Consider the following 26,457-nt stretch of genomic DNA (forward strand, 5'->3'; position numbering starts at 1 on the left):
TCTGGAGTCTCACAGCAAGATGATCCGGTCAGATCATCTGCATGATGTCTTGTGCAGCTTTTGGTTGGGTGGGGCTGGGGCGGGGGCAGACAACCTCCAAGAAAACCAACCAACCAGGACCTTTTAGACGGTGGTAAGCTGCAAAGACAGTGCAACTCAGGGCTGCTGGGACACGGTGTGTGTTCATCTTCTTTCAACTGGGTGGTCAAGAAAGGCCTCACGGACGAGGTCATATTTGGACCCGAATGACCAAGATGAGTCAACCTTGCAAAGCCAAGTGGGAAGAGCTTCAGGTGGGAGAGGCTAGGAGGCGAAAGGCCCTGCACTCAAGGCAGGAATTAAGTGGGATCTGCTGGAGGGTGGTGGGTGAGGGGAAGGTGAATCAGGATGCTGAGGGGGAAGGGGAGACAAGCGCCTGAGGGCCTCCGGGCCAAGGAAGGGGACTGGGCTTTATTCCAAGTGTGGAAGGTCTTCCGAGAGCTTCTGCCATCCCCAGAGGGCTGAGGAGGGATGTGCAAATCGCCTGATTGATTGCTGCAGGCATCTAAGGGTCGGTCACTCCACATTGCACTTGCAGTGACTAAGGAGGGGGCTGGACTAGTCACAGTTTTCCAGCCACTGAATGTTACTGGAGCCTTCCCTGGCATAGGTGAGTCTCACTGACCCCTGTGGGTAAGCCCCTGGGGCCCCTGGGCCACTGAGATGGCAGCTGGATTAGAGCAGACGGGAGGGGGGGGCAGGTGGGCAGGGGAAGAAGTAGGAGGTGAGGTCTAAGCCAGTGCTAGGTCTTTTCTTGGCTAATAAAGCTGCTTCCACCCCCAACCTAGCCCCACAGCACTCTTCTCCATCAGGACTGGGTGTGGAGACCCTTTATGCAGTCAGGTCCCCCCACACCAGGGAGACCCACTCTGCTAAAACATTAGCAAAGCAAGAAAAGCAGAAGTCACTGCGGGTTGGAAGGGGGAGTCCCAGAACGAGGCTGCTTCAAGGGGAATCAATGGCCCAGAGAAGGTGAAGCAGCCCCCTGATGAACTGTGTGGGGCTGGGTTGGGGGTGACACTCAAGGCTCTAGCGATGAGGACAGGGGACAGAGACAAGCATGCAGACACAGCTTTTCCTTGCTCAGCTCCAGGGGCCGGGAGTTCACTCCACAGGGGATGGAACGTCCATTATACTGGCGCCCCCTAGAGGCTCACAGCAAGTAGAGCACTGGCCCTCCAAGTCAGGCCGCTGGCCACTGGCCCTCGCGCTGGGAGGGGGCAGCCAGGCTCACAGCAAGAACGTGTCTGCAGGCAGGACTCTCCCATCCTCAAGGAGACCACACTGGGTGCTCCACCTCCCTCCCAGGTTTTTCAATCCGGGAAACAATGGAACTAAAATGGCCAGCCTTTAAAGAGAAGGTGGCAGGTATGAGGTGGAAAAAGGAGAGGGCGGGCACCGCTTTGCTCTGGGGGTGGAGACGGCTTGCTGGGTCAGTGACGGGTGTTTGAGATTTAAGTTTTTAAGTCCTCCCCATCTCTGTCTGCCCCTGGGGCCCTGGTGCAGCTGCCTCATTCCTGCTGCAGGATCAGCCCTGGCTGATTGCTTAAATCAGCATCTCTGTAGACCCTCAGTCCGCTCTAGGCAAGGAGAGCTCCCTGGCCAAATTCGGTGTAAGAAACTCTGGGAGATTTCCAATATCCACAAGCATACTGAGAATTCCTGCAGAAAAAGGGTGCATTTTGTTCTGTTTGACACTCAGGGATGAGACCCTTTTCCCAAGAAATGAGCATTGACCATCTCTGCAGGAAATGTTGTGGGTTCCACCGTGGGAACCCTGGCCTAGCTTCATCCTCCTCTAGGGACAAATGTACTTCAATCCAGGGTCAAGGACAACTATGTGAAGGAAGCAGGGCCCCTGTCTCAGGCAGGAGGGAGGAGACAGAGAAGCAGGCTTTGACCTTCTCATTCCCCTAAAGGACACACTGGGGGCAAACGCTGTAGTTCTGCCTGCAGGGGGGCGGGGGGAGGGCAGGTGACCCCCCAGAGGCAGGGCTACAAGGAGATGGCTTAGAACCAAATGCACCCAGAGGAACTGCTTTGGGCTTTACACGAAGGGTTCAGAAACTGGACTGCATTGGAATCACCCGGCGTGATTTTGCAAAGCACAGATTCCTCTCCTCCCCTCTCCTCCCCTCCCAAGCAGAATCTCATTTTTTCCAAAGCTTCTCAAATGCCTCCGATTCTAGGGACAGAGGCTACTTCTGATGATGGCACCCAGCTTCCCTTTGTCAGTCCCTTGTAAAGCTGACAAACATCCACTACATTCCTGAGTCATCCTAAAATCCAGGTGTTCTCCCGAGCCACCTGGAGCACCTGATGGAGGAGGGGAGTAGGGAGGGGAAGGTCAGGCCAAGGTCCAGGTTTGGTTGGGGAAAACCCCCTGGATGTGATCAAGGGCGGAGGCTGGGATCGGGAAGTCCAGGTGTTCTAAGGGAGCTGGGAGGCTGGGCTTCTCCTCGCCCTGGACATTTCTCCTATAGGAGCTTTCTTCCCCAGAGCAGCCCTGGAACCAGCAAGGGCTCAGGAGGTGCCGAGTCAGAAGGTGGCCCAAGGGTAGACAATGGGTGGCCCCAGGATGAAGTGTGTCCATAGTTGGGTTCTGGTGGGCACAGTGCTTCTGTGATCAGGTGCCTCCTTTTAGTTTGAATGTGACAGGTGACATGGAAGCAGCCCTGATGGGAGCCGTGGCTCTGCTGAGAGCAGCCCGAACTCCCTCTTTAGGACTCAGGTTCCTCATCTGCATAATGAAGGACATGGGTGATTTATTTAGGTGTCCCCTGGGTCCCTTTCTGATCTAATGCTTCAGGACTTAAAAACAGAGGCTCAGGGAAGCTTGGCAATTCCCACATCCACTCCTTTGGCTAGTGACTTTCAGTTAGGCCTTGATATATTGTAAGCTCCACTCCACGTGGTGGAGCAAAGGCCCTGTTGCACAGATGGGAAAATGGATGTGCCTGCACTGAGGTAAGTCTCCAGGTTCCTGATGCTGATTTGGATCAGCTTCTTTTCAGTAGCTTGGGCTTCCTCTGTTCTGATGTCTCCCCGTTACCCCCACTCCCAGTGGGGCTCCATCCTGGTGGCTGGCACAACTCCATTGCTGTAACTGCAGTACCCTCTAGAGGGCGCTGCTGTCGGTGCTGTAATCTGAGCCTGGTACCCACTGGGAACTACATAGGTCCTGGCTTCTTCAGGCTTGCTTGGGATGCAGGAGAGGCAAAGTGTGGGACAGCTTCTCTCAAGCATTGCAAGGAATTTATAGTGCGAGGGTCTGCTCATTCATTCATTCAACCAGGCTGCCTGTGTGTGCCAGGCACTGGATTAGGAACAGTGCACACCAGATAGAAAAGATTCCTGCTAGGGCTCCTGGGTGGCTCAGTCGGTTGAGCGTCCGACTTTGGCTCAGGTCATGATCTCACAATTCATGAGTTTGAGCCCCGCATCGGGCTCTGTGCTGACAGCTCAGAGCCTGGAGCCTGCTTCAGATTCTATGTCTCCCTCTCTCTCTCTCTCTGCCCCTCTTCCACTCACTCTCTCTCAAAAATAAATAAAGACATTAAAAAAATTAAGAAAAAAAAAAGAAAGAAAATATTCCTGCTTAGGCTTCATAGATGCCCCCCCCCCCCAACAAGGCACCTTCCTAGAAGTAACTTCTCCCTGGATCTTGCCCTGAGAAAGCAGGCCTTAGTGTCTCCATTTTACAGATTAGAAAACTGAGGCTCAGGGAGGCAAAGCAATTTGCCCACATCATGCAGCCAGTCAGTGCCCGGTTCAAGCGGCTTCAAGTCCAACGCTTCTCCCACTGCCCACACTGTAGGATGCACACATTGGCCTTCTCATTGGAGCAAGCCCCTCCCCCTGATTCTCACCCCTTGCTGGGAGCTGTGTGTGCAGGGGGGCGGGGAGGTGCTGCACACACAGCAGCCCCCCCCCACCCCCACCAACCAGAAGGCATTACTGTGGCAACCGTGCCCAAACAGCAACCTTGTTTGGCCTCGTGATCCCACGTCCACACCTGCTGATGCTGTAATTTTCCACAGTGGGACCTTGAAAAGCCTCAAAGATGATAACAGCAGTTGCTGTTTTATTGTAAGTCTACTTTGTGCCATGTCCTTTATTCGCTTTATCTTGAACTCTCTCAATCATCAGACAAGCCTCATTTCCCAGATGTGGAAACTGAGGCTCAGAGAGAACAAGTGACTTGACCAAGGGCACACAGCTGGGATTTCAACCTACATCTGGGCTACCAAGGTCCACGTTCTTTCTACTTTACCATTGTGGCCTGGCTTTTTTCTTTCTCTTGTTGTCTGCTCTTCACTGCCTGCCAAACCCTCCCTTCTTGCCCTCCTACCTCCAGTCTTCCTGCTGTCGCACACAGTTGGGCATAGTCTGGCCCAATAAGTAAATGGAGGTCAGGAGCAGGACTTCTCAGTCTTGGCACTACTGGCATTTTGGGCTGGAGAATTCCCTACCGGTAGGAGGAAAGTGCTGTCCTGTGCATTTTAAGATATTTAATAACATCCCTGGTCTCTGTCCACTAGATGCCAATACCATCACGCCTCCCCTGGGGTGACGACAAAAAATATCTCCACACAAGGCCAGATGTTCCCTGGGGAGCAAAACAGCTCCCCAGTTGAGAACCACTGCTTGATAGGAATGCGGGGTCAGGGTCAAGTTGATTATAGCCTGTCTTGCCCATTAGACCATGAGCAGCTGGAGGGCAGGGAGAGTGAATTCTCGACACACCCTTACTGCAACGCCTGTAGCACGTAGCAAGTGCTGCTGGAGGCAGAATGAATGAACGGTTTCCATGGACATGGTATGTTTCAGGATGAGGGCCCGATGGCCTACGTTCCCATCCAGATCCTTCTGGCCTGCTCTGGGCCGGCCTGGGTCGTGCACCTTCTCCTATCTGGGCCTCCATCCCCTTCGTGATCTCTTCCATGAGGGTCATCACAGGCCCTGAAGGCCCTGGATGTCCGTGGTCTGGGAACTTCCATGTTCCACCTCACAGGCCCAGAGTCGTGGGGCTGAGGGGGCGCCGTCTGCCAGGCTGGAGATTACACATCCGCCCAGTCCTGAGTTTCTCCTTCATACCCTTACCCCTCAAGTCAAATCAATCACAGACGGACGAGCAAGGCCTGCACCAAACAGACCTGACGCAGGAGAGGGGGCTCCTTTTTTGGGTGTGTGTCTTAAAAGGAAAAACATGTAACCTCAAAGGTAACCAAATATCCAAATCGTGATGGCCAGCATCGCACACCCCAAATCCACCGATTCATGAGTTTAACAAAAAGCTTCTTTAGGATACACTATAAGGCCATTGAGAGGGAGAAAAGTCGCCTCTCATATGTCCAGGCCAGCCCGCAGGGCCCGCCCTCCTAGTATGTTCGTGCGCGCGCGCGCGCACACACACACACACACACACACACACACACACACACACTCAGCCGCTTACAAGGAGGCTCTGAGTTTTTAAAAGTAAACTCCACGGTTTCCGTCCTTGCCCTGGATTCAACTTTTGAAAAAAGGAACCGTTTTCCCGTTTTCCCTACAAATGCCCCCTCTCTCTGGTCCTCCCTCTGCCTCACTCCAGCTCTCCCTCTAACCCCACCCCCCAGCTGCTCCTCCCCTGCAATGTTGACTCCATCTGCAACCACACCCAGGGGCCCAGACCTCCTCTCAGGACGGGTCTTGGGGGAGGAGAGTAGCCAGGGGAGATGCCATAGCCCCCCTTCACCCAAAAGAATGGGTAGAACAGAGCTTTCTCAAGGAAGGAGGGTAGCAGTGAAGCTCCTGTCAAGGCCCACAGCACGGCCAAGAGGCCGCCTGGTGACAGCAGAGAGGATGACTCCTGTCTCCAGATGTTCCCACAGATAGATCCCCTTTCCCAGGGCAGCCCATCGGCCCTGTCACCTTTCCTGCTCCACTTACAAGTAGGTCTGTCCTCCATGCATTGTTTCCTCTCTGATTCTGGACCCTCTGCCTTGAACTTGACTTTCACTCCTACCCCCAGCTTCCACCCCTTCCTGTCTCCACTCCCAAGATGCTTAACGGTCCAGTCCAGGTGTGAATATACGGGCACCTGCCGGCCGGAGCCACGAGGCCGGCATTTCTCAGAGACAGAAACGTTATCAGGATCAGTGTCTTTCCAACTTTTTTGACCACAACCCGCAGTAAGAAATACATCACATAAACATCAAATTTGTATATATTGTGTGTATATTATACACACATACACACTTAGAGAGGACTGCGAAATATATAACAGAAATAGAAGCTTCCAGAAACAATACTTATTGTTACTGCATGAGAGGCACTATGAGATTATTCTTTCCTATGTCATTACACCCCCCTAAACTGCCGATGGACACATTCTATGCTACATGTCCCTACAGGAGTAGAGACAGACTGAAAGTGAGACTCCAAGCAGGGGCCCGTGGGCCTCCCCTGGCTCAGCTGAGGCCCTCCCAATGCCCAACAAGAAGGGGCTTGGGAGGGACCAGGTTCTAGAAGGCATCATGAAAAAATTCCACACAAAAAGTTAGGACACACAGTCTTTTACGGTTTTAGAATATTCTAAATCAGTAATCTCCTGAGCTTACAGTTTGTGACCCCAAGGGGGCCTAGAAACCGTTAGAGGGGAGGAATTCAGGTTTCTGGTGCCTCCTGTGATCTGGGCAAGGACCTCTTCAAAGACCATGCAGCCAGTAAGTGGCTGAGTTGGGATGTGAACGCAGGTCTGCCTTGCCCGGCAGGCTTCCACCCTCACAGCTCTCCCCCACCAACTATCTTGGAGCTCTCTCTCTGACTGGGGAGTTGGACAATCTGTTCTGGGCATGTGGGGATGGAGGGTGCCCCACTCAGCATGCAGGGGTGTGGGTGAGAGGGGGCGCAGGGGTGAAATGTGTGCGTGGGTGTGAGAAGGGGCATGGAGTCAGGTGCGGCCCACACCAGACGGCACAGGGTCTCGCCACTCGAGCGCACAGAGACGCCTTGCAAATAACTAAGAATATTTCTGTCATTTCCCGCTCTGGATTCTTTACTCCTATATTGACCAGAGGGCTTTCAAATAATACAGAAAGAATCCTAACTTAAGTAGGATTTTCACGGACAATTCTAGGAAAAGAAAAATGGCTCCTGAATATTAAAATTAGTAGTTGTAATAATAGTGATACCAAATAGTTACTGAGGACTTGCCCCGTGGCAGGCACCGTGCTAAGTGCTTGTGTCATCACAGCTACCGTTAACTGAGGACCCGCTACGGGCCAGCACTGAGCACAGAGCCTGGCACCTAGGTGGCGCTCACTAGTTACCGGAGAATGAATGAAGGAACCAGGTGTTGCACGAGAAGCTGCACAGAAATACATCTAATTTAAACTCAAGCTCGATGTAACCTGAAACACGCCAGCATTTTCTTTGAGAGACATTTTCTTCCTTCTGATAATGCCTTCATCCGAAACTTTTTAAATCGGAGGGCTCTTTTCCTTCGGGGTAGAAACACCCGCCTCCTTCGGGTTTTCTCCCCCGTGGCCTTGGGGGTTTTCTCCCTGATGGCCCTTCCATTCCTGGGCAGTCTCTTCCAGGCTCAGTGACTGACACTGATCTACACCTCCTGAAACCACCGTGCCCAGGGGCACAGGCAATCCGATCGCCTCTTCTCCTTTGGCAACCCAGAGGCAAGGAAGGCACAAGAATAAGAGCCCAGACTTCCGAACTCTTAAATCAGGACAAGCAACTGACGAGGGCCTCAGAAAACCCGGGTTGGAGGAGTCCTGCCCTTCCGGTAAGTCATGGGTGACCTTTAGAAAGTCATCACATCTTTCTGGGTTCACTTTCTCTCCAATGTGTTTCCAAGGTCTGGGGTTCCCCTAGACTGTCAGATACCCACCCGCTTCATTGTCTGGGACCTGAAACACCACACTAACCCGCTCAGCTTTGCATCTTCCTTTATTCCTGGCCACCACCCCCACATAACAGGGACATATGCACCTATCGGAATGCTGGGACCTGGGCTCCTCAGTGGTGAGACCCTAGAAGAATCCTATCACAACCCTGCTCAGGACTGCAAGGAGTAGAATGATGGGAAAGTTTGGGTTGGGTCCCGTCTCCCAAGAGGAGGCGAACCCCCGCCCCACAGTTTGCTCTGGCCTAGAACACAGGTTCAGTTGACAACTGTCCACCCAACCCCAGGGATAGAAAGTCTCCACCATCACTGGCTTCAGAGGCAGAGGGACCCAGAGACAGCAAAACTGCCCATGGTCATGTGTCCTCATTTCCCCTCTTCTTCCTTGAGAGATGTCCCTTCTTGGTGGCATGTTCAGAGCTCGTCTCCCTTGCTGGCAGCTCAGTGGTCCGGTCCTGGGTTCTGCCAATCCCCCCCAGCTCTCCCCCACCCGTCTGGGCACCCTGCGACTCCTGGGGCAGGCCAAGTGGCCAAGCAAGTGGGACCAATGGGTTCGCGCAGCCTCTGCTTGGGCACCTGCTGCGTACCTGACACGCTGCCCGTGTCACTTCGTTTATCCCCCAGCCATCCTGCCAAAGAGCCTCCCCTTTCCCTCTAGGCAGAACAGGCCAAGGCTCAGAAAGATGAAGCAACTTCTCCAGCTCAAAAGTAGCACAGGGCATCTGAACCCCCGACTCGAAAGCGGCTGCTCTGTCAACCGGGGCTCGTTCCGGACCCTACGGCTTGAAAACACACGGGAGTTTGGAGTAAAAGCTCCCTGTCCTCTGGTCCTGAATTTCGGGGGGAGGGGGGGCGGCAGACGAGAGCCCCTCCTCACGCGTTCGTTTGCCCCCTTCACGCGGAGTCTGCAACAGCCGGAAAGTTTGCTCAACTGCACCGCGGACGCAACGGTCGGGAGCCCCCGGCGCACGCCTCCTCGGAGGGGAGACCGAGGCAGCGCAGCCCCCCCAGCCGCGGCTCCGCTGCCGGCTCGCCGGGCGCCCCGGAAGGGAAGGAGACAGTTACCTCGAAGAGTTGGACTCCCTTCCGCGAGAACTTCAGTGCCGCGCACCTGGCGAGGCAGCCGGGGGCTCCTGGGGCCGCGAGGCCCGGGTCTCGCTGCGCAGCGGAGGGAGACGCTCTGCGCGCGCGCCGCGCACCCCTCCGCCTGCCGGCGTCCTGTCCGCGGGTCCCCTCAGGCGGTGGCCGCCGCGGCGGCGGCGACTGGGTTGCGGAGTCCCGGCTGGCCGAGGAAAGGGCCACTGCAAGGTGCCCGGAGCCCCTGGCACCCGCGTCAGATGCCGGCCGGCGAGCGCGCGGAGAGAGAGACCTTGAGCGGCGTGGCGCGCGTCCTCAGCTCTGCGAGCCCCCTCTGGAGCGGCGGGGAGGTAGGTGGGCGGGCGGGCGGGCGGGCATGGCGCGCGGTGACACATACATAGGGGCGGGCGGGGGAGGGGAGGGAAACCCCACCCCCGCGGGACCCGAGGGGCGGCCGGCGGGGGAGGGGAGGGCGGAGGCGTCTGGAGCGCGCTGGACCCCGGCTCCGGACCGGCGCGCCGCTGGGGAAGCCGCCCGGGGCGCAGGGCGCGAGAGGAGCCGGCAGCTCCGGGGCCGGCGGGAGGCAGAGGCGCGGGAAGGGCTGCAATGCGGTCGGCGGCTCCGCAGTCAGAGGGGCCCCGGAGGACTGTGCCCGTGCCCTCACCCGCACCCGCGGTGGCCGGACGGGGCGCCCGGGCTCCCGGCGCGGGGTGTGCAGCCGACGCCCGGGGTGGGGGTGGGGTGGGGAGACGCGAGAGGGCAGGGTGCGCCCCCTGCTCCCCGGCCGCGATTTGGAAGGACCCTCGGGAGGAGCCGGCTGAAAGTTTTTGGGGATGGGGTGCGCCGGGATGGCAGGGAGGAGTGGGAGAGAAGGAGGTTAGGCGGCGGCGGGGAGGTGTGCCGGGGACCCGGAGCCTCGGGGCAAAAGGCTGAGGGTCTTCACAATCCCGGAGAGACCGAGGACATCTCCAACGAAGCAGGAGTTCTCCAGTACTTTTGTAGCTCCCGAGACCACCCTCCTTAAGAGTTTTGTTTCCAGGCAAGAGAGTAAAGGAACCAGCGGCGTTTGAACACCTTCTGTGAGCTAGTTGCTTAACATACATTCATATCTCACTTGATTTTCCCCAAACCCCGATGGGGTAAATATTAGGATTCCCTCACCCCCAAAAGATGTGAAAACTGAGGCTCAGAGAGTGATGGAGTTGGTGGGGTCCGAATTCAAATCCACAGTCATGCTCCCTCCGCTACACAAGCTGCTGGTTAGGCACAGAAATTTTGGGGGACCCGGGCTGGGCTGGTGGCCTTCGGGGTCCTTATGGAGGGAGCTGGTGGTGCTTGACGCTAAGGTTTAGTGGCCTCGGTCGGTGTGGTAGAAGCCGCTTGACTCCCTCACTGGGCATGGACTGAAGAACACGAAGTGGCATCTCTGTGGGCTGCCCGTTACAGAGATAATAGACTCAGCCTTTTCTTGATCCAAAGGCTCGGAAGTGGCTCCGTTTCCCCAGGGTGACAACTCTGGAATCGTGTGGGTATTTTGCTGGCCATCTCTGCTAGGGGGCAGGACTGGCCCTGGCCCAGCACATTCTCTTGTGCCTTCTCTGCTCAGGGCAGTGACGCCTGGGGAGGGCGTGGCTCCCACTCTACCCACTGGTCCCCGGGAGTTGTGGCTGAGGTGTTCCACTGGTGGGCACATCTTGGCTTCACTCCTTTTCTACCTGAGTCTGTTGTCTTCTCCCGGTCAGGTATCCAAGCTACAGAGCACCTTGGGCAGGGCTGGCTTGATAGTGATCAGAGCCCCTCAAGGGGAAATAGCATCTTGTCTCTCAGACAAGTGGGATGCAATCTTGTTACTGACTCCATTGCCTAGGCTAGTGGAAGTGACTCTTCCAGAAAAAAAAAAATCCTTAAAATTCCAACAGGAGGAGTCATGGGTTCTCATGCCAGGATTTGCCTGATACTCTAAGTGAGTACAAACCGCGCTCTCATCTGTAAAATGGGGTCATATCTGACTTACATCCCAGGGTTAGTGAAGGACAGTTCGGTTCAAGGACAAATATTAATTCGGTAATTAATCTTTGTAGTGAAGGGAGCGAATGCTTCTTGATCATCTAGTCTTGTAATGAGGCAGGGAAACATACAATGGGCACCGATTACGTGCCCACTGCTTGATACAGCAGCCTTTCAGGTGGATATTACTTCCATTTTATGCACTAAGAAACTGAGACTCACAGGCCACCCAGGTAGTGAATGAGTGTGGGTTGGCATAACTCCACACTGCTGCCCCTACAGGCTACAGAAAACCCAGGATGATTGAGAAGTGCTTGGACAATTCTAAAGACCATGTTCAGAAAATCAAAGGACATCAAGGTCAGAAAGCCCTCTGTGGCATATGGATGCTCCCCTGTTCAGTGCAGAGTCTGTTCCTTGTGTGGTATTTCTGATGCTGGTCACTCTTCCTCTGCTCAGATACTTTAATATTTGCTTAATGCCTTTTCCAGGCTGCCTGACCCTATCTGCTGTGGTGGGCAACCTTTAACCTCTGGCTGTCCAAGCGTGGTATCAGCTGGGGGCTTATTCGAAATGCAAAAATCGAAATGGAAAATGCCAAAGGCTTGCTCCAGACCTTCTGACTCAGAATCTGCATTTTAATAAGATCCCCCAGGTGTTTTATATGCCTTCTGAAGTTTAAGGGCCACTGTGCTGGTATCATTCAGCAGGTTCTACTCATTCAATCGCAAAATTACCAGCCGAGAGGATCTCAGAGCCCGGAAGGGCTCTTAGGGAACGTTGAGGACAGTGTCCTGACCGACTGGAACATTTACTCCACGTGAATATTGCCATGGATTTCACTCTCTTCTGAGGCCATGTCCCATTTTCATGTGATTCTAGTATTTAGGCAGCTCTTAGATTTCACAGAAGCACCTACTGGTCCCCATCACTATGGTTGAGCAATGAACATAACAGGCCCGTTTCCCCCTCTTGGCCCTGGCCCCCAGACCTCCTTCCACATGGTGGATGTTTTTGCATTTGTAACCAGCGATTTCACTGTTCTCACCCTCCCTCTCTTCTCCTTTAGGGCTGGGCTTTCTCACTTCACACTGTCCTTCCTCATCTCTCTCCATCAGTGGACTCCCACCTGCTCCCACCAATCTTCTCCCAGCAGGTCTGGACTTTCCTTGTCCTGTGTCAAGACCTAAACACAGACCTGTTAGTGTGCTCAACCCAGGGGAGAGCTCACCTCCTCTGACGGGGTGCTATGCTTCTGTTAATGCAGCCTACATTTATGTGCTTTTCTGGCAGTGTCATCGTGGCTCATTTTGAGCCTGCAGCCGACTGAGATCCCCTTTCCACATGTACTGCTATGGCCCAGTGTCTTCCCTGGTATAATGGGTTGTTCTAATCCAAGTGTGGGACTTTATCTTTGCTTCTCCTAAAAATTTCCCTAATAAGTTAAGCTCACGACTCCTGACCATCTTGGATCCTATTTCTTTCTTCTTTTTTTTTTTTTAATATAATTTATTGTCAAATTGGCTTACATACAATAGCCAGTGCTCATCCCAACAAGTGCCCTCCTCAACCTGGATCCTATTTCTATCAGTTTGTTTGCTGTTGTTCTTAGCAGCAGCTTTTCTGCAAAGCTGACTAGTGTCCCGCTTTTGTGTCTTCCCTTATCCTGGGGCTGAGTTCTAGAGCAGGCAGGATGCCATGCCCCATATTGCAATTATAATGGCTGTGTAATGCATCAACCCAAACCTTAGTGTCATGGCTCCATAAGGCAATTATAGGATGCCATGCTCCATACCGCAATTATAATGGCGGTGTAATGCATCAACCCAAACATTAGTGGCTTAAAACAATGATTGTTCATGGTTTCTGTGTGTCAGGACTTTGGGAGAAATATGGCCAGGCAGTTCTGCCTTGGGTTATCTCATGGGGTCGCAGTCGGATGTCAGCTGAAGGCTTGACTGGGGCTTGAGGGTCCAGGTCTAAGGCGGCTGGCAAGTCGGTGTTGGCTGTTGGCCAGTGGCCCCAGCTCTTCTCCTTCTGGCCTGCCAGTGGAGCTGCCTCATGGCATGGCACCCGGCTTCTGCCACAGCAAGTGACACAGGAGGCCAAGTGGACGCTGCAGTGGTCTGATGTCCTAGCTTTGGAAGTCATGCACTGCCACGTCCGCCATAGTCTATTGGTCACACGGGACCTGCCCTGGATTAGTGTGTGAGGGGACATACAAAGGTGTGAATACCAGGGGTTGGGGATTGCTGGGAAGCCTCTTGGAGGTTGGCTTCTACATTCCGGTAGACTGGCTCTTAGAGGACGGCCAGTCTCCCAGTCCACCTAAATGTGGCATCGAGACTGCTTGTTTCTGTCCCTTACGTGGGGACGCCACGCATGTACTTTGCTAAGTCCCAGCGCAGGGTGTTTGCAGAATTCCTCCGAAGCATCCTTCCAATATCCCTATACGAACAAGCGGTCTAGCCTGTTCTCTGGGACAACACCTCTGCCCCCATCTCTGCAGGACAGCCTTCAGCATCCCGCTCCTGATGGTGCCGCCAGAGATTATTGAGTTGCTGAGCTCTGTCACACTTTTGGTTGATATTGAAACTTGTGGACAGTTAAAACCATCAGGTTCCCTGTGTGTGCAATAACATTGGAAGTGAATCCCAGTTCTGGCACAGAGAATGAGGGCAAGTTTCTTAACCTCTCTGGATTTCTTTCTTTCTTTCTTTCTTTCTTTCTTTCTTTCTTTCTTTCTTTCTTTCTTTCTTTCTTTCTTTCTTTCTTTCTGTTTATTTTTGAGAGTGAGATAGAGGACCAGCAGGGGAGGGGCAGAGAGAGAGAGGGAGACACAGAATGTGAAGGAGGCTCCAGGCTCTGAGCTGTGAGCACAGAGCCCGATGTGGGGCTCAAACCCACAAACTGTGAGATCGTGACCTGAGCCGAAGTCAGGTGCTTAACCGACTGAGCCACCCAGGCACCCCTGGGGTTTCTCATCGGTGTAACGGAATTGTGTGGAATTGTAGGATTCGAATTAAGTGATGTCAGCACTTACGCAGTGATCTGGCTCCAGGAGCAAGATGGTGAAATTTCTTCCCTTTCTTCTCCGCTACAGTTTGATGTCCCTGAGTAAGTGTGTGCTGCTCTCTGGGTTTGTAAAAGAAACTAAAATCCTCACCTCCTTGTAGTGTGGCAATGATAAATACTATAGGCAATGTGTGTAGACAGATTGCGATCATTTCTGGAAGCAAAGGGCCATAGAATTAGGATATAGAAAAGCCTTCTCATTGCAGACCGAGGCGGGGCAGTGGTCTTCTGAGAATTAGTAGAACATTCAAAAAGTGCTGTCTTATTTCTTTAATACTGTTCAAGTGACAAACTCAGAGGAAAGTGTTCTAATAATAAAGAACATGGGGTAAGTTAATGAAACACTTACAATTCCCCACAGGTCCGTATGGAATAATGACGTTCAGTAACACGAAAGTGCTGTGTCACTTAAGACAAAGATATTGAAGGGCACGTTTAAGGAAACACTCAGTTCTTGAAGACTAAGTTTGATTTTTCCCCCCCTGAATTTATAGCGGATTCTATTTTCAGTGAAACCCTGCCATTTATAAAAGAGGAAATTATGGCAGCGTTTTACTCATGACTCACTAGTGTTTTTATCATTGAGACTACGCAGGGGACGACACTGGCGGGGGCGGGGGGGGACCGTGTTGGTGTACAGAATCAGCATCAGCCACACACCTGGGGTCAGAGGAGAGGTAGAAGGATCCTTCCCCCCGATGGCCTCAGCCCCTGCAGCTCCTAGAAGCCTGCTCACCTTCTCTGTCCCCAACCCTGAATCCTAAGGGACTCCCTCCCACACCTGGAGCCCATCTCTTTCTCTTATTCTCGCCACTGGGGTCTTTTGGGACTGCCTGCCCCGCCCTTCTTGTCACATTGTGCTTGATGATTTTATTTTCTTTCCTTGATAGACATCGGATCATTCCGAAGTTTGATGCAAACTTCATCCGCATGTTTTGCCCATTACAGTAGAGATAGCAAAATACATGCCTATTAAATGAACAAATATGGCATCCCACAGTCGCTTGCTAGAGATGAAATGTAAGAGGTACAGAAAACGTCTCCATAGTTTGAAAATCATCTGTTAAAACACGGGCATGGCTTTTCCCCAGGAAACCTGGCACTTATTTGATGCAAAATCCTGGGGAATAGTTATCTTGACATGTTAGCTGTTGCTGTTGATCTGGGTTTTTTTTTTTTTTTAAGTTTATTTATTTATTTTGAGAGAGACAGAGCTAGCACGAGTGGGGGAGGGGCGGGGAGAGAGGGAAAGAGAATCCCAAGCAGAGAACCCCTCCCTCCCTCTCTCACCTCCCCCTCCCTTCCTCCCTTCCTCTGTCCCTTCTGTCTCCCTCCCTTCCCTCTTTCCTTCCTTTTCTTTTATCGTGGTAAAATATGCATATACCTTTATTATTGTGGTAAAATCTACATAACACAAAGTCAATCATTTTAACCATTTTAAGTGTGTAGTTCAGTGGCATGAAATACATTCACAGTGTTCTACAATCATCACCACCATTTGTCTCCAGAGTCTTTTCATCTCTCCAGACTGAAACTCTGCACCCCTTAAACACTAACTCCCCATCCCCTGACCCCCTCAGCCTCTGGCAACCACCATTTGACTTCCTGTCTCCATGAATTTAACTACTCTAGGTACTCGACATAAGTGGAATCATACAGTATTTATGTGCTTTATTGACTGGCTTATTCACGTAGCATAATGTCGTCAAGGTTCATACAAATTAGAGCGTGTGTTGGAATTGTCTTTATTTTGCAGTAACATTTGTTGAGCACTTACTATGTGCCAGACCCTGTGCTAAGTGCTTCATCAAGCCTCAGACTCTATGAAGTCTCATGAACTTCATCTCACTGATGAAGAGACTGGGAACAGCGACGCTCAGCCCAAGTTCACGTCATTGCTAAATGGAACCAAGCATCTAACCTAGGCCACCTGGCTTTGGAGCCCTCATACTTAAAAACAAAAAAACTTTTACTAGTGACTATTTATTGATCACCTGCTATGTGCCAGATATTAAGCTAGGCATTGTATCCATGTTTTTTCCTCCCTCCCTTTCTTTTGATACAAAATTTGCATAGAATAAAGTGCATCTTAAGCATACAACTTGATGAATTTTTAACACACATAGACACCTTTGTAATCACAATGAAGTCAAGATACAGAAATTTCCAGCTCCCCAGAAGTTTCCCTTGTGCCCCTTCTCTTTGGTGCACTTCACCCAGGGAGGCCATTATTCTGACCTCACTAAACCGGTGTTGTCTATTTTGTTGTTGTCTTTTATGTAATTTTAGAGAGGGCACCTTGGTAGCTTAGTCAAACATTCCAGCTTCAGCTCAGGTCATGATCTCACGGCTTGTGGGTTTGAGCCCCTCATCGGGCTCTGTGCTCACAGCTCAGAGCCTGGCGCCTGTTTTGGATTCTGTCTCCCTCTCTCTCTGCCCCTCCCCTGCTTGCGCTCTTTCTCTTTCTCTCCCCCCCACAAAAATAAACATTAAAAAAATTTTTAGAGAGCATGAGTGAGAGAGTGCACAAGCTGGGGAGAGGGGCAGTGGGAGAGAAAGAGAATCTCAAGCACGCTCCATGCTCAGTGCAGTCTATGCGGGACTCGATTGCACAAACCGAGAGGTCATGACCTGAGCCGAAATCAAGAGTCAGAGGCTCAACTGACTGAGCCCCACAGGTGCCCTAGTTTTGTCTGTTCTTGAACTTGATAGAAATATTATTATCCTGTGAGTCCCCCTTTGTCTCCGGCTTCTTTCACTCAAGCTGGAGACAAACTGGAGAGCGTATGCCCCATCCCAGGGGACAGCCACTACGGTGGAAAAATCAGCGACGTTGGATCTTGGGGGAAAGGGAGAAGCAAGAGGCAGGAATGGCTTCAAACTTTTGAACCTTATGCCTGGGAGATGGGGAGTCCCTGTGACAGCAGCCAGGGAGTCAGGAAGAGTAGCTGGCTTGGGAGAAAGACAGCAAGTTCCGTGGTAGACAGTTGTGTGTTCAGACGGGGTTGGAGGGACATTCGGTGGAGGTGGCCAGCAGGCTGAGAGAACTGTGGGCCTGGGAATTGGGGAAATGCTCGGCCTGAGATTCCGCACATATAAAAGCAGGGAACATTGAATTCTATCCAACAAATGCTAAAATAGACTTTAATTGCATGCTGTAACCGTTGAAGGGAGAATGAAGAAGGGCAGAAAAGATGGAAGAAGACGGGCTGTTGGATAGAAATGCAAGAATGCTGAAACAGAGACATCCAGAAGTACAGAGAATGCCAGAGACCCTGACACGCTCAAGGAAAAGTGATACATAGAAGGGGGTTCTAGAGACACAGAAACATGGACAAGTGTGGAGCAGTGAACTTTCACGAAACATAGAGCTATGGTCTAGATGCATAACCATTTCATCCTGTGCCTGTTAGGACTCTGTGGCTAATGACTTTTAAAAACTGTTGCATTTTTGCTGCCCGGGGTACAGATGAGGCTCGTGCCTCTTGGCATGTATCCCTAGGCACAAAGAAAGGAGATAAACAGTTCTGATCTTCTTATACACGCTGGCCAGGTCGCACCACCGGGCCCACCTTGGTTTCAGATCAGGTCAGAAGTCCAGCCCTCCAAAGGTCACCCCAGCCTTCCTGAGCGTCCCTGGCTCAATAAGGGCTCTGGCCAGCTTGAGCTAGAAGTTCTCTGGAGAGCTGTCCCAGAGCCAGTTTAACCTTTGAAAGGTGAAGAAGAGAAAAGAGGGTGAACTGCATTCAGTGCATGTGTGTGGGTGTCACCTCATTGTTACTTCTGGCCTCCTGTTTTCTCCAGTTGATGGCATAGGGTCAGGGAGTCCCAGCCATGTGCCTACAGAGTAAAGCATTCGACCAGGTCCTAATTTGTGTGTGTGTCAAAGAAATAGCAGCCATACGGCTCCCAAAGGGACACTTAACAATTTAAGTAGGAAACAGAAAATTGTCAAATTAGAGCAATTTAAAGCCCTGACAAAAAATACGGCTATATGAGAAAAATCAATACTGAGTGCAACTCACTGATCAAGAGGAGATAGAAAGCAGATAATTGAGTGACGGAATGATTAGGCCCGAGAGGGGGTTAAGCAGGTGAGGGTAGGAGGGCAGGAAAGTCTATGAATTAATTAGGGAGCAAATAGGGGCACCTGGGTGGCTCAGTCGGTTGAGCATCCGACTTGGGCTCAGGTCATGATCTTGCAGTTCGTGGGTTCGAGCCTCGCGTTGGGCTCTGTGCTGACAGCTCAGAGCCTGAAACCTGCTTCGGATTCTGTGTCTCTCTCGCTCTCTGTCCCTCCCCCGCTCACACTCTGTCTCTCTCTGTCTCTGAAAAATGAATAAATGTTAAAAAAAAAATTTTTTTTAAATTAGGGGGCAAATAAACAGAAATTACGCTGGAGGGCAGAAGGACTTCCCCCTAGCGCCCCCACCCCTCCAACTTGAAAATTGGTTGTTCCCTGTGCCCAGGTGAGCTGGGTCCCGCTGCCTGCCCAAATCTCACAGTCCAGCGTCTCTCTCCCCATCCCAGCCCCTCTGCGTGCCTTGGTTGGAAACGTGGCTTTTCCAGAGTCAAAAACCAGAACACAAGGCACCTATTCACCCCGCTGGGTTTGAAAATTTTCTCCGAAATTCCTTTAACTGCAAACACCTTCTCCCAAGTACACTGTGCATCTTTTCAAATTTCAGACATAAACAGCGTCCCGGCCCCGCCTGGCAACCCCCTCTCACTCTCCTGATAAAAATAGAAAGGGCTGAGGTGGGGAAAGTTGTGGGTACAGTGGGGGTTTTGTGGATCAGCTGTTTGCATGGGTGTTCCTGACCCTCTCTGCCTATTCTGGGGAGGGGTGTCTCTCAGGGGAGCTTCAAGCTGGATTCTCGGGGGATTTGTCATCCCTGGCACCTTGGCCCCTTCCATTCTGGGCCCGAGACACATCTCTGCGGTCGTGTGTTTAACTGTGTCCCGGGGAGAAGCACGTTTACCTGTGGTTACTGGCGTGGTTGTGGGGGATGGAAACAGTGGCGGGAAAGAAGCGCGGGGAAGCAGTTCGTCTCCAGAAGCCATTGGCATGGAAACTGTCACGAGACACCCAATTGCACATGGCGGAGCCGTGGGCATGGCGTGACCTTAAGCCCAGACGGGCACGCTGACCCCGTGAACCTGCGAAGGGCTTTTGGAGGTAACAAGGTGTTCCTTGTGCAGCTGGCCCCTGCCTCGCGGGACGGGGTGAGTGAGGCGTGCAGGGTGAATTGGCCAGTTCGCTGAGCGAGGGCTTAGGGGACCCGTTCTAGTTCAGGTGCACCATTTACCAGCGCCCTTGAGCCTCAGTGACCTCCTCGGCAAAAGATCCTGCTGCTTCTCTGCCTCTAATCCGCCTACAACCACCCGGCGGCTTCTGGTTGCACTCAGGGCACCGTGGCCGGTAGGGCCTGAATGGCCTGGCCCCTACCTCTCCCACCTCCCCTCCTCACCCCCACAGGGCTCCCTTACACTTGCTGTGAACGGTCTGACCCCCTCTCCCCTTTGGATCATGCTTTCAGTATCAGGGAGGACTTTGCTGACCACCCCGGCTTCTCTGCCTCCCTCGGTCTCTCCTCCGGCACCTGGTCCCTCCCTTGTTAGCCGGGACCACGGCTCCCTGGTGTATATTTTGATCTGTTTACTTGTGCCGTGTCTGCTGACCTCTGTTCCTGGACTGTGACCTTCATGAGGGTGGAGATGTGTGTCCCCAGCTCCCACCACAGTGTAGCACGTGCAGCTTCTCAGTCAATATTTGTTGAATGAACGAATAGGTCTGTTTTGTTCTCCTGTGTATCTCCTGTGTCTGGCACACTCAGATGTTCTGTAAGTGAGTCACAGCAGCTCACATGCGTGGAGCACTCTGAGCTAGACGTTGTTCTCAGCACTTTCTGTGTAGCAACTCAGTCAGTAGCCATAGCGATCTTATTTGTTAATGGCCATCTCATGTTATTCCTGGTTGACGAAAGAAAGGGAAGGAGAAAGGGAAAGGGAGGAAAAAGAAAAGGAAAGAAGAGAAGAGAAAGGAAAGGAAAAAGAGAGGAAAGGAGAGGAAAGGAAAGGAAAAGGAAAAGAAAATAAGGACCAGAGAGGTCAAGCACCATGTCACTGATCACACAGCACGTGAACGGTGGAGCAGGTTCAATGGCGGAGCCTGTGCCCTAACCTCTCAGCATGAACGAATGAGTGAAGAATGACTAGCTCATCGCAAAGGTTCAGAAACATTCATTTATTCCCCCCTCCCTACCCGCTTGATTGAAAGGGTAAAATTGGGTCTATATAAGACAACAAAGATGCAATCAAATGTACAATCGAGAATTCGAATGAGTGAGGCACTGTAGGGGTGGGTAGGGTGAGGCCTCGGTACTGACCCGACAGCCTCTCTCAGTCAGGAGAACCTTCCTGGTTTAAATGATGAGAGGGAAGGGTGTGACAGGCCAAGGCCTGCGGCTTGAGCTGGTGAGGGGTGGAAGCAGGGAAGTGAGGCTAGAAGCCGCACCTCCACGAGCTAGCAAACCAGCAGACCGGTGGTTGAACGGAAGTACCACTAGGACTCACTGAAGGTGGTGCCCAGTGCAGTTGGCAGGGTGGGACCCGCAGGTGGGAGTTCCCTTTGGCCTCTTTCCCAAGTCAGGGAAGAGGAAAAGTCTATTCGTCAAACCGGGCACAAGCTGTTGGAGCTCCCGGGTCTGATAGCAGACATCAGTTCACATGCCACAGGTCAGCCCCTGAGCTTTGGCACCTGCGGCTGCCTAGCCCCCCCATCCTAACCCTGCCCGGGAATCCGCCGAATCCTGAGGTGCTGGCATCTCGGTCTCAGAGAGAAAGATCATCGTCTCAAATCTTCAGGCTGGACAGGACTCTGGCATCCTCACCCTCACGTTGTGTTAGGACGGTGGCTTGGACCCAAAGTGAAAAGTGGGCGACTGGGAAACAAACAAGGTTGTGTAGGGTCACTGGGAGTAGGTGGTATTGATCGTGGGCAGAGCCGGTTGGCCTCTGACCCCCGTTTCAGTCAGCACGGGCTGGTTTACCCTGCAGTAACAAGGCCCCCCAAATGTCAGTGACTTGAAATAACAACGATGGTGGGGGGGCGCCTGGGTGGCTCAGGGGGTTAAGCGTCTGATTCTTGATTTCGGCTCAGGTCATGATCCCAGGTTCCTGGGATCAAGCCCTGTGTCGGGCTCTGTGCTGAGTGTGGAACCTGCTTGGGATTCTCTCTCTTCCTGTGCCTCCGCCCCTCCCCACCGTCTTTCTCTCAAGAAAAAAAGAAAGAAAGGAAGAAAGAACAAAGATATAATTCTCGCCCATGCTCATATCCACCGCGGATAGGTTGGGAGCTTTGCACCAGGTCGTCACATCACATCAGGCTGACGGCGTAGCCACCGTCTGGACCATTGCCGGGTGCCATGGCAGAGGGGACAGAGGACTCTGGAGCATCACATAGCAGCACCCGAGTGAGCCAACCCAGAGTCGACACGTGTCACCTCTGCTTACAACTCATTGGCTAGAACTACTCACGTGACCCCATCCAATTAAAGTGGGAGAGGGAGTATAATCCCACGTGCTGGGAGGATGAAGAGCTGAAATATTAGGAACAACTGATTTACTATCTCTCGTCAGGCTCTCGATAGAGTAAGCTCTGGGCTCCACCTGGCTATTGTAATCCCTGGGATCCCTTCCTCAGGGGTCAGAATGCTTCCCAGAGTAGGTGGGGATGCTAATGGTGTCCCGGGGGGCCTGTTGGCCCCATGATTGGGTACCTGCTGCTGGAACAGCCTGTCAGATTTGATGGAGGACTTGGACATTTATTGGAGCCCCATTTGGTGTCCAGTTTGCCCAAGGTCCAGGCCTATTCTTCTGGAACGAGAGGAGGGCAGTCTCTTTCCTGCATCTATTCCTCACCAGGGCATTTGGGACCTGGAAGTCCCACTTAAGAATATTCTGGGTCCACGTCTTGGACCCAAGGTGGTGGATTCAGGGTGCTTGTCAGGCTGAGGGCTTTTCATCACTCTAGGATTGTGAGCGCCTCAGAAGTCTCCATTCCTGCCCCGTGGCTTCCCTCCTTGGCTGCTGGGACCCGCTCTCGGAGGCCACAGAGCTCTCCAAAAGGTGGAGGCTTCACTGGAGCTGGTTGTGGCCCTGCAGGCTGCACACTTCCTGTCTGGGGACCCGTCACAGGTCTACCTGCTCAGCAGTCGGGGGACAGCTGTGCTCACTCCGTGAAGATGGTGCGCGCAGAGAATCGAACATCTCGTTCTCGTGTGGTGACAGCAAGGATACAGGGAGGGCCGCCTGGAGCACACGGGGTTCGGCTTTCCCACTCGGAAGAGTGGCTCGGACCTGGCTCCTGGAAGCCTGCCCTTCCGCACTTAGCAAAGCGGGGAGGGGCAGGGGAGAAGCTCCCTGGCTTACTGGGAGATGAGGACCATATAGGCTGAGAGATTCTAAGCCGCTTTCTTCAGGCAAACACACAGGATGCAATCCAGGGATTGCGCTGTGAGTAGGTCCGAGAAGCTTCAAATTGCTGGATTCCTTGGTCCAAGCGCATTCCCGAGAGTCTAGGAGTTGAGCGGTGGAGGCCTGGGAAGAGCCAGGGATGCAGGACGGAGGTGGGGATCAGACGCCAGGACACAGGAGAAGAGCTCGCCATCCACGGAGCCCCTCTGCTGTGCAGGGCAGGGGCCATCTGGAAATCGGGAAAGGCTTCATGAGAAACCAGGGTTAGAGCAGATGCTGCAAGGGACCAAGGGGTCAGGTCAAAGCGGTAGAGCCCTTGGAACACGAGGGCCTGGCTGGAGCCGTGGATGGGAGCCTGGGGGTAGAATAGTCACGAGAAGGGACAAGGAGGCTGGTTCTCTACAGGAGGGGCCTCCCCAGCACGCCTTATTGAAGGCCACGTCTTGTTTCTGGGGGTTTGTAGATGAAGAATCTAGAGAAGGGATTGGCATGCCTGGCGTCGAACCCGGCTTGGGCAAACAGAATGTCTGGAGAGGCCATCCTGAGCAGACCTGACATGTATGGGGAGGGTGGCACAGAGGACCCGGAGTGCACTAAGAGGACACGAGCAGGAAGAAACTGGCATTATGATCCCACATGTCAAAATCCTATTCCATTGACAAGGCCCAGCTCACATGCTACCCTGTCCGGAGAGTGTTAGCTTAATCAGGGGTCCACATTCATCTTCTTCTTTGATTCAGTAGCTGTCGGGCGTTGTCATACCCGCCTGTGCTGGAGCGAGTTAGTGGGTGTCTGTCCTGATACCCTGATCTCACTGTGAACGGGACTTGACTGTGGGGCGCCTCCAGCTCAGCACCTGGCTCTGAGGTATCTGAGGAGCCAAAGGGAAGACAGTGGGATGAGGTAGATCTTTTCCCCAATTTCCAGAGTGCTGTTTCTCCAGTAGGGTTCCAGGACCGCCTGCTTCCGGGAACCTGGGCTGTTTGTTTCGAATGCACCCAACACTTGTCAAATCTGCCTGGCTGAGAGTGGCTCCCAAAAGCTACACTTTTATGCTTTTTTTTTTTTTTTTTTAAGATTAATTTTGAGGGCACCTGGGTGACTAGGTTGGTTAAGTGTCTGACTCTTGGTTTTGGCTCAGGTCGCAGTCTCACGGTTTGTGGGATTGAGCCCTGCATTGGGCTCAGCGCTGACGATCCTGCTTGGGATTGTCTCTCTCCTTGTCTTTCTGCCCTTTCCCCGGTTCGTGCTCTCTCCATCTCTCAAAATAAATAAATAAACTTTAATAAAATAAAATTAATTTTTATGGGGCAAATTAATGTATAATGAAATGTTACCACTGTAAGGGCAAAGTTTGATGAATTTTGATAAATTTACACAGTCATGTAACCGTCATCTCAATCATGATATATAGTATTTCCTTCACACTAGACAGTTCCCTCAGGCCCGTCAGTTAACCACTCCCTTGGCCCCAGACAACATTTCTTTTTGTTACTACAGATGAGTTTTATTCCTTCTACAATTTCCTATAAATGGAATCATTCAATGTGTTGGCTTGAATGGTGGCCCCAAAGGTATGATGTCCTAATCCCTGAAACCTGTAAATGTTACCTTATTTGGAAAAAGTACCTTTGCAGATGGGATTAAGTTGAGGATTTTGAGATGAGGACATAATTCTGGATTCTCTAAGTGGGCCCTAAATGCCATCATGGGTGCCCTTATAAGAGGGAAATAACAAGGAGACTCAACACCACACACACAGAGGGAGAAGTGAGTGGGAAATGGACCCAGATACTGGAGTGATGTGGCCATAAGCCAAGAGATCCTGGCAGCTATCAGAAGCTGGAAGAGGCAAGGAATGGGTCCCCCCAACCGATCCCAGAGCCCCCAGAGGGAGTGCAGCCCCCCTGGGGACACCGTGATTTTGGACTTCTGGTGTCCAGAACTCTGAGAGAATATATTTCTGTTGTTTTAAGTCACCAAGGTTGTGAGAGTTTGTTACCACAGCCCTAGGGAACAAATGAATGCATGTGGGATAAAATTGTGTGTGCCTGCTTTCTTTTGCTCAGCCTGATTTTAATATTTGTTCATGTTGTTCGTACCTGTCATTCATTTTTTTAATATTACTGAGTAGTAGTTCGTTGGATGGATATACTACATTTGTTTCTTCATTTCAAATATTGATGAGTATTTGCATCGTTCCTACATCTAGGCTATTATGGGTAAAGCTGTTATGAACAAGTTTGTGCATGTATATAATATATTTTCTCTTGGATAAATATCAAGGAGTGGAATTGTTGGGTTATACCGTGCGTGTTCAATTGAATAAGAAATTCTCAAATACTTTTCCAAAGGGCTTGTTCCGTGTTGATTTCCCAAAACCAATGTATGAGAGTTCCAGTTACATCACAGCCACACAACACTTGATTTTGTCAGTCTTTTCTTTATTATGTACATATAGGTATTATGTATATATATGATAAATAAAAACAGGTAGTTCAACTTTGAAATATATGATACATAATAGATTTATATAGACAGTGGACCCTTGAACAATGCCAGGGTTAAGGGCACTGACCCTACAGTGTGGTTAAAAATCTGTGTATAACTTTTTGACTCCTCAGAAACTTCACTAATAGCCCACTGTTGACTGGAAGCCTTATCCATAACATAAACAGTTGGTTAACATTTATTTTGTATAAGTATCATATACTGTATTCTTACAATAAAGTAAGCTAGGGAAAGAAAACATTTTTAAGAAAATCGTAAGAAAGAGAAAACACATTTACAGTGCTGGACTGTATTTATTGAAAAAAATCCAGGTACAAATGGACCCACACAAGTTCAAACCCATGGTGCTCAAGGGTCTCTCTCTATATACACAGTATATATTCAGCTTTGATCGAAAGACATTTAATTGTAAAGAAATGTTTCTTCCCCCCAAAAGCAAAAGTAAAAAAGTTCACGATAACTGATGCACCAAGATGACACTGCGATAACAGTGGAAGATCAGAAGATACAACGAGTAGTTTTATTTCTAGAAATACCTGAGTATGAACCACATGATGGTATACAGTGTAGATGTTTAGCTGAATGTAGAGTTGTAAACTTACTGAAATCTCCATCTTAACTTTCTTGACTTAGAAGTGTTAAGAGGTAAAGTAAGCCTTCGAATGTTCTTTCACAATTCCTACCAAGCCTGTCTTGTCATTTAAAAATGTGGACTGCTTCACAGATAGGTGTGCTGTCTTTGCACAGAAGGCTTGCTGGTCTCTGTCATTTCGATTTTAATATGCATGAACTGTCAGCCTTCTAAACGTGACTTCCTTAAGTGAATATATAGTGGTACGTCACTGTGGCTTTCCTTTGCATTAATGACTACAGTGTTGAGCATTTTTTGGTATGTTTCTTGGCTGTCTGTGTATCGTCTTTTTGAGAAGTCTGTCCAAAGCTTTGTGTATGTAGTGGGTGTTGTTCAACTTCTTACTGAGCCTTCAGAATTCTTTATATATTCTGGATATGAGTCCTTTGTTTAATGTAAGTATTGCAAATATTTTTCTCCCAGTCTGGGGCTTTCCTTTTCATTTCCTTAACAATGAATTTCAAAGAGCAGAAGACTTTAATTTTGAGAAAGTCCAGATTTCCAGTTGTTTCCCCTTTATAGTTACTGTTTTTAGGGTCCCACCTAAGAAATCTTTGCCTATCAAGGTCACAAAACTTTTTCTCCTGTTTTCTTCTAGAAGTTTTGTAGTTTTAACATTTCATGTTTAGGTCTGGGATACATCTTAAGCCATTTTTTGTGTTTGGTATGAAGTAAGAGTCAAGGTCATTTTTCTTTTCTTACAGATATTCAACTTTCTAGCACCATTTGTTGA

The 26,457-nt window shown here is 51.2% G+C and overlaps 1 protein-coding gene across 2 annotated transcripts in view; it reads right to left on the bottom strand.

The window, feature by feature from the left end:
• Nucleotides 1-9,313, bottom strand: part of ACAN (aggrecan) — a 67,200-nt gene extending 57,887 nt beyond the window's left edge. For both annotated transcript variants that reach the window (XM_042941039.1, XM_042941038.1), the window contains exon 1: nucleotides 9,011-9,313. The gene's annotated coding sequence lies outside the window, so the exon portion shown is untranslated. The remainder of the gene's footprint in view (nucleotides 1-9,010) is intronic.
• Nucleotides 9,314-26,457: the final 17,144 nt, after the last annotated feature.

The sequence above is a fragment of the Panthera leo genome, chromosome B3, assembly GCF_018350215.1.
Source record: "Panthera leo isolate Ple1 chromosome B3, P.leo_Ple1_pat1.1, whole genome shotgun sequence".
NCBI classification, from domain to species: domain Eukaryota; kingdom Metazoa; phylum Chordata; class Mammalia; order Carnivora; family Felidae; genus Panthera; species Panthera leo.